Source organism: Ictidomys tridecemlineatus, chromosome 12 (genome assembly GCF_052094955.1).
Source record: "Ictidomys tridecemlineatus isolate mIctTri1 chromosome 12, mIctTri1.hap1, whole genome shotgun sequence".
Classification (NCBI taxonomy): domain Eukaryota; kingdom Metazoa; phylum Chordata; class Mammalia; order Rodentia; family Sciuridae; genus Ictidomys; species Ictidomys tridecemlineatus.
Window position 1 is genome coordinate 108,996,837 of NC_135488.1, and position 8,989 is coordinate 109,005,825.

Consider the following 8,989-nt stretch of genomic DNA (forward strand, 5'->3'; position numbering starts at 1 on the left):
GCTAAGTCCATCTTTTTTCCTTTTTGCATTTGTGTGTAAATTTTAGAGAAACGTCTTTCAGGTTGAACTCTTTATTAAAATTTCATTGCTTAATAACTAGTTAAAAATCATTGATATTGTCTTAATATTAAATTTATTTTTGCATTGGTTGTTACTGATGCAAATAATTTTTTTATTATTGATCATTTCTTCAGAAAACTATCTGAAGAGTCTCATTAAGGATACTGTTTTGTCTGTAGAATACAATTTTTCTGTGATTTTTCTGTTAAATAATCTTTGGCAAATAACAGCAATTTTGTCTCTTTTCAATCCTTGATCTCATTTCTTTCTGTGACTTCTTACACAGTCAATGGTTAGAACCTCTCAGACAGTGTGAAATAGTTATAGGGAACATGAGCAAATATTTCCCACAATGAAATGAAAAATTCTTCTAATGTTTCATTACTAAGAATATTTTTTTCTGTGTATTTTTGCCAGAATCCTTTTATCTGGTGATGGGAATTTTCTATATTTATGAAAGTAGCACCGTTTTGTAAACACAAATGAACTTATAATTTTCTCATTTCTCCTGACATAACCATGTATTCTTTTCCTTTTTTGAAAAAAAAATCTGATGCTACTCTATAATCTTTGCATTTCCGTGATACATTTGGTCCATCTACATGCATACTTTCTTATATTTAGGTTCTTAAGAATGATTGGGCTATAATTCTCCTTTTGCTGATTTTCTTTCCAGGTGTCAGTGGGAAGCTTATGTAAAACACATCTACGTGAATAAATTAGAAATTATTCCTTGAAGAATCAATAATATTTCCTTGCACAAAATATGGACAGGTATACTGTTGTTTTAATTTGTTAAGGGTTTACTGATCATTTTTATCACCTACCTCTCTACTTGAATCACCACTGGTAAAATGTGTTCCAGAAAATTTTTCACTTTATCATGTATACCTTTGTAATTTAATCTCAAATTTTATAAATGTATATACTTCTAATGAACTGTTGATAGAAGTAGTATCAATTGAGACAATTTTTTTTATTTTAGTCTTTTCAAAAGACTCAACATTTTTGTCTTGTAAATCACTATTCTGTTTTCTCCCTTGATCACTATTTTTTCTGCTTTTGTATTTATGAATTCATGTCTTCTCTTTCCCATTTATCTTGCTCTTAATTTGCTCTTACTTATCTTAACCTTTGCATTCTTTTAAAATGAATGATCTTGTTTTGTTTTGCTTTTTTTTCTTTCAAATTTTGAATTGGAATTTGTACATTCATTGGTGTATTTCCATTCCTTTCTCAGCATGCTTTAAAAATTCAACATATCAATTTTTTACAAATCAAAAGCTAATTAATAGTTATACCTCTTCCTCAATAGTATAAGGAGCTTAGATTGCCATATCTACCACATAATTTATTTTTAGTTCAGTATTTTAAATATACCTTGTCTTTGCTTTATTACCTTCATTTTCTCAGATAACACTTATCTATATTGATTCACATGATTTTCAATTTTCCTCTCAAACCATTTTTTCTTGAATTTCAGGCCTTCTTTGTGGGTTGCATTTTCTCTTTCTTTGTTTCTTTAAAGTATTGAGTTTGTGAGCTTTTTTCATTTTGTTGGGTTTTTTTACATGTTTTCAGTTTTCTGGTTGGAGGTTTATCTGTTATGTCAGAATTATTGGAATGGCTTATCCAGTAGTAGCTTCCTGGTACAAATTTAGTTTATCATTGCTCCCCTCCTGTTAAAAGGTACTCATTAACTTGAGTTCTGCAAGTGTGACTCTGTATTAATTGATTAAATACAGTTGGCCCTCTGCATCTCCTAGTTCCACATGCACAGATTCAACCGAGGGATTGTTGAAAATATTCAGAAAAAAAATGCATCTGGATTGAAGGTGTGTAAATGATTTTATTGTCATTTTTCCCTAAACAGTACAATATGACAACTTTTCATGACATTTATAATGTACTACAATTGTAAGTAATTGAAAGACAATTTAAAGCATACAGGAGGTTGTGCATAGGTTATATGCAAATTCTACTTGGTTTTATAAGAGAGACATGAACATCTGAAGATTTTCTGTCCATAGAGGTCCTGGAACCAACTCCCCATGGATACTAAGGAATCATACATTTTTTTGGGAAAAAAAATCTAAAATACAAACTAATCATGTCACTATCTTTTATAAAGGTTCCCAGTAGGATCTCTATATCTTTCAGCATAAAGAACAGAGTATTTCAGGGCCTCTTCTATGCCAATCATTTGTCCTCATCTCATGCATGTTCCTCAAACTTTATTCTTAAAACTTCTGACGACTTTCTGGCTGGTGTCGTAACATTGAGTTCCACTTACACCTTTACACCTCCTCATGAGATCCCCACCTGAACAGCTCCTTTCTTTTCGTGAATGTCTAATGAACTCAAGTTACTTCAAAGTAAGTTCTACCATTTTTACAATGGCTTTACTAGCTAGTTCTTGAATAAAATAATGTTCGCTTGCAAAAATGAATTTATGAACTGATAAATATGTGAAAGCCAATTGACCAGAGCTCTATAGACTTCTTTCAATCAGATAAAACCAAAGTTTTAGAACTTCAACTAATCATTTAAAAATGATCTATGTGTGACATCTAATTTCATGTCAGCTATTAATATTTATTATAATTATATCCTGGAAGATTTATATACACAATTGAATTCCCCTAACAAAGCAAAGACTGAGATTGAATTTTCTCCATTTCCTGAAGAGACAGATGAAGCTCAAAGTAGATATTTTACTTTCTCAGGATTATAGAGTTAATTGGTGGCAGAGCCAACATTCTAATGCAATCTTGGCCAACCAAAAGCTATAATTTTTTTACCAGCTTGCTGAATCTTTGCATTATCTTATGGTAGTACTGACAAGATACCGGGAATACTGTGCCTTCACCGCTAAGATTCCTGGTCAAGCACTTATTGCCACAGACTTAGGTTCAGTGGTGCTAATTTGAAAAGATGATATGAAATAATTTTTTGCCTCTGGGAACTTATCAACAGACTAGCTTTAGTTAGACTAAATATTATCATATCATTGGCATTTTTCATTATATTCTGTATTTATCAATGAACTAGTGCTATTTTTTTAGTTTTTCTTTTCTAGGCTGTGAGACAACCAGTCACGTTAATAAGAATTCAGATGCTGAAAGTCAAATAAATAGAACTTAAATTCCTAAATTTGTGGGAGGCTGAGTCAGGAGGATTGTGAGTTCAAAGCCAGCCTCAGCAACTTAGTGAGGCATTAAGCAACTCAGAGAGACCCTGTCTCAAAATAAAATATTTAAAAAGGGCTGGGGATGTGGCTCAGTGGTTAAGCATCCTTGGGTTTAATCCCACATACCAAAAAAAAGAAAAATCTAATTTTTCAATTACTCGTTCTATTTTATGTTCTTACCTGCTCAAAACTTTTCTGTTATCATTTCTAAATGAGGCAAAAAATATTGACAGCAAATAGTTTTTTATAGCACTTATTTAAAAAGTGCTTTGACACAAGACCTGCCATGGAGTAGATTCCAGTAAACTGACTTACTCCTCACTTTGCCCTGTAAACTGTGACCTCTTCTGAAAGTGTAGATCCTGGAGTACTGTGTAAAAATAAATAAATAAATAAACCCCAAATGAAGTTTCTGGGTGCACCTAACAGCACTCATAAAGAGACTTGAAGTCTAGCACTGTAGGAAGCCTCGTGACTGCAGGTTTTAAGTTTTATAATTGGGGAAGAGCTCGATCTTTTCATTTTGCTCTTTTTTCTTCATGTTTAATCTTATTATTCCAGGTCCTTTGCATTTCCATGTGAATTTTCAAAAGACAAGCATATGGATTTCTGCATGAACAGTTGTAATTTTGATAGGGATCTCACTGAATCTGTATATCGCTTTGAGGATTACTAGCATCTTAGCAATGCTTAGTTTTCCAGACTCTGAACATAGCATGTCTCTCCATTTATGTACTATTTCTTTGTTTTCATCACAGTTTTGTAGTTTTCAATGTATATATCAGATATTTCTTTTGTTAAATTTATTCACAGAAACCTTTTTTTCAAAAAATATTTATTTTTTAGGTGTAGATGGACACAACACAATGCCTTTATTTTTATGTGGTGCTGGGGATTGTACCCGGGTCCCGCCCTACTGGACAAGCACTCTACCACTGAGCCACAATCCCAGCCCCAGAAATCTTTTTTTGATACTGTAAATTGAAGTGTTTTCTGGACATTATGCTCAGATTATTTATTGTTAATGTAAGGAAACAGAATTGATTTTTCTCTTATTCTACAAACTTCCTGGACTCATCACTGATGACTGTTTAGTGATTCTTTTGGATTTTCTACATATAACAACATGTCAATTACACCTATAGGCAATTTTATTTCTTCCTTTCCAGCCAGTAAGATGTTTAACATTCCTACTAAAATTTTCTATTCTATTACTGGATAGAAGTGGTGAGAAAAATCTTGTCCTCAAATTTAGAGGAGAAGAATGTAGTCCTTCACCATTAAGGACAACTTTGTCTGTGAACTGTTCACGGATGCTCTTTACCAGCTTAAGGAAATTAATTTCTACTCCTTGTTTGTTGGGTGCTGTGGTCAGGGTGGAGTGTTGGAGTCTGACCAGTGGGTTTTTTTTTTTTTTGCGTTTATCAGATGATCATATGTGCTTTATCCTTTTTTCTATTGAAATAGTGTATTACATTAATTTTTTTAAAATATTAAATGGACCTTATCTTTACAGGGCTAAATCCTACTGTTCGTGGTTTCTAATCCTTTTTTCATGTCCCCAGATAACACCCAGCCAGTATTCCCTGAAGATTTTCCTGTCTGTATTCCATCAATACTGGCCCTAGTTTTCTGCTCCTAGGATGCCCTCATCTGCCCCTGGATCAAGGTATATCAGACTCCTGGAAGCTTTCAGAAATGCTTCTTTTTCTTCTTGTGTGGAAGAGTTTGTGACGGGCTGCTGTTAATTCTTTAAATATTTAACAGGATTTTCTAATGCAGCCGTCTGGTTCCAGGCTTTTCTCCGTGGGAAGTTTTTGGATTGCTCATTCAAACTCTTTTTCTAAGTAAACAGAAATTCAGACATCTTATGTATTTTTAAATTAGTTTCTGTGACTGTTTTTCTTTCTGAACTTTGAAAAATCTCCTTGTTTAATATTTGTGGACACACAAGTGTTCGTGGTCTTCTTTTATAATTCCTTTATTTTTTTTCCTACAAGTTTGATAGGGCTGTCCTATCTTTAATTCATGACTTTGAAACTTTTGAATCTTTTGTCTTCTTTTTTCCAGTCACTGTCTGGAAAACTCAACACTGTTGAGAGGGCAGTAAGCTTCCGGTGGAACCCCAGACCAACTTAACCCTGACTACGTTCAAGCTGTGTTTTTCTTCACAGAAGCTCACATATTAATCCTAAAAACAGTTCATATGGCAACGGAAGGACCCAGAACAACCAGATCAATTATGAAAAAGAAGAAAAAAAGTTGTAAAAATTGTAAGACTTACTCTAAAATGACGGCAACCAAGACAGTGATACTGGCACAGACAGATGCCAACAGCAGGATGGAATTAAGCCTTTATCTGTGGAAAATAGACCTTTACATTTATGATCAACTGATTTTTTTGAGCAAGTGTGCCAAGATAATTCAATGAGCAGAAAAAAGTAGCCTTTTTAATAAATAGTGTTTGTGGGGAGGGTGGTGGAGAGAAAGAAAAAGAAGAAAGGAAAAGAAGTTTTGCCACTACCTCACACCATACCATAAACAAAACAAACTCAAAGAATCACAGACCCACATTTAAGAGCTAAATCTACAATTGTACTAGAAGAAAATATGTGAATAAATATTGAGGAACTTCTATCAGGCAATATTGTCTGAGATACGTCACCCAAAACAAAGAGACTAAAAAAAATTAGATACAACTTTATCAAATTTAGAAACTTTGGGCTGGGGAATATAGCTCAGTTGGTAGAGTGCTTGCCTTTCATGCATAAGGTTCAATCCCTGGGTTCAATCCCTAGCACCACACACATACATGTGTGCACACCCACACACACAAAAGAGCATAACTTTAAAAAAGAAATAGAAACTTTGTCCTTCAAAGGATGCACATAAAAAAGAAAAAGAAAACATAACCTCAGAATGGGAGAAAATAGTTTCAATCATACTGTGTCAGCCAGTTTTTCATGGCTATGGCCAAATTACTTGGCAAAAACAATAGAGGAGAAAAGTGTATTTCAGAGGTCTCACTTCATGGTACAGCTGACTTCATTTCTGTGGACCTGAGATGAGGCAGAACATCATGGTGGGTGGGTGTGGCAGAGGAAGGCTGCTCAGATCCTGGCAGCCAGGCAGCTGAGGAAGAGAAACCCAACCAAGTCACCTCCAGTGACCTTATCAGCTATCAATGGATTAATCCACTGTTGAGGTCAGAGCTCTAATTTTTGTCAAAAAGTCCCACCTCTCAAACCTTGGTGAATTGGAGACCAGGCTTCCAACACCTAAAGTTTTAGGGACATTCCAGTTCCAAACTATAACACATATATTTGATAAGGAACTTGTATCCAGAACATATAAAAAACTCTTACAAATCAACAAAAAGGATAACACAATTCAAAAATGGGAAAAGATTTGAATAGAAATATACTTACCTAAGAAAAGAGAAAACATGAGTCCATTCAAAATCTTTTTTAATTTTTATAGCAGTATTAGTCATAATAACCAAAAATGGAGGCGAGTCAAATGAACATCCGTGTATTGATTGGTATATAAAAAGTGGCAAATATATTTGTACACTGGAATATTACTTGGCAATAAAAATGAAGTACTGGTAAATGCTACTACATAGCTGAATCTTGAAAACTATGTTTAAAAGTCAGTCTTGAAAGACCAGATATTATATAATTTTACTAAAATGAAATGTGTAGAATGGGTATAGAGACAGAAAACAGATGAATGGAAGCCTGGATTTAGCAGGGAGGTCAAGAATGAGGAATGATTAATAATGAGTATACATTTATTCTGGAGGTAACTAAAATATTCCAACATTAGGTAGCAGTGAAGGACACATAACTATTTGGATACACCAAAACACACTGAACTATATACTTTAAATGACCAAACTTGATAGTAGAAGTATGTCTTGAGCTATTTTAAAGGACAGAGTCTTCCTCTAGAATATTGGTAGCCTGTATGTGTCTCAGACTACACTATCTCTAAGTGACACACAGTGCTTCTTCCTGAGACACTATCTGAAACCCATCTTATTTTCCTGCAAGCCACTAGGATTCCATGCCTTGTTTCTCTGTAAGGGCTATTTGAGAGCAGTAGCTCTAGATTTCTGACAGATATTGCCATACATTCCAGCCAGTATGTCTGACAAACTGATTTCCTTGTGGGGCAGATAAATGACAGGCCCACTAAAGTAATTCCTGTGAACTGTCACTATAAATTAATGTGTACAGAGAACACAGTCCACTCAAAAAGGACAAGTAACAGAGCTCATCATATCCTGGTGGGTTGTACATCAAAGTTTATTACATATATTTTAATATGTTCGTTATATACCTAGATTTGTGTACATAATCCATGTGGGTAAGGGGATGAAGCTTGGGGATATATTTATGCAGAAATGAAGGAGCTGGTCTCACTACAAATGTATAAGTATTGAGAACAAAAATGGATTTAAAGGTTCATTTAGGGGGAAAAATTGATTTTTTACAATTCTGTCAAGAACATTTTTTAAAAAATGGTCTAATATAACTTGCTTCATTATCCAATCTAAAATAATTAACTTACTGATATTTACTTTTGTCCCAAACAGGCATTGCTATTTGTACTCTCTAAGTGCAACTACTAATAAAAAGCATGATATTACTGAGTTCATACGGGAAATATAGCTTTTATATTTGCAATGTAAGTATGTGAACTCCATCAACTATACTTGTTGGGTATGGAAAGAAGAACTAAAATCTGAGGATTCCGACATTTTCTCTCTTCACCTGTCAGAGCCATTTCCATCATGTTTCAAGTGACAGGGGTAAACTAATGGTGTATTCAGAGTATAAACCACATTTCCCTATTGTTATTGTAGGGCATCAACCTGCTTCACCAGAGCGCTCAGTGAAAGCTTTGCAGCTCTTAATTTCTTGGGAGGAAACTGTCGCCCTCTGTCCACCAACGTACAAAAAAAAAAAATCTTCAGTTAATCACTCCTAATTTTATGTCTACACTGTGCGTAGTAGCTATTGCCCCCCACCTCCTTCCCAATCAGCTTGGGATTTTACATACGTAGAAAGTGGTACGAGACCATGGACTCACTGAGACAAGAGAGCCTGGAGTAAAAGGGATGGAGGGGGGAGAGGAGAAGGAGGGAAAGAAGGAAGGAAGAATGGATTGCATTAAAGTGCTAAACTTTTCTGTACCTTACCTGTAATACAGACATCCATGAAAATTTTGCATGAGCTCCATCTTAATTTATTTGTAGAGAGGTGTCCTAAAATAACTCAACATGATAAATAACCCTAAAGATGTTAGGGGACCAGGAAGTGTCAAGGGCTTTGATGTGAGAATCCTGGGTTTGTCTCTAGTCCGTGCATCTTACAAGTTCAGTGTCCTTTGGGCAAATCCTTTATTAACTTCTAAGCTTTAGACTCTTTCTTTGTAAGATGAAGATAACAGCTATCTCCCAGGATTACAACCAAAGCAATAATATAAATGAATCATCTAGAAAAGTATCAGATACCTCATTGTTCAATAAAACATCTATTGTTATTATTGAGAAACCTGAATCTGTAGTGGGATAAAGAGGTCTCCTCCAATTTCCAATTAAAATGTGAATGAAGACACAGGGAAGAAGAAACAGAAGATTAACTACAGAGTCAATTAGGATGGACCCAAAGCCTAATATTAAAATGAGGAATTCTTCCTCTGATTCTAATGAGTTTAACCAGATGGAGAAAA

The 8,989-nt window shown here is 34.5% G+C and overlaps 1 long non-coding RNA gene across 1 annotated transcript; it reads left to right on the top strand.

Moving 5' to 3' along the window:
* The first annotated feature begins 4,658 nt into the window (after positions 1-4,658).
* LOC120885033 (uncharacterized) lies at positions 4,659-7,907 on the top strand. Its single transcript, XR_005727517.2, has 2 exons — positions 4,659-4,919; positions 5,321-7,907. It is a non-coding gene; the product is annotated as an uncharacterized LOC120885033 (long non-coding RNA).
* The last annotated feature ends 1,082 nt before the right edge of the window (positions 7,908-8,989 follow it).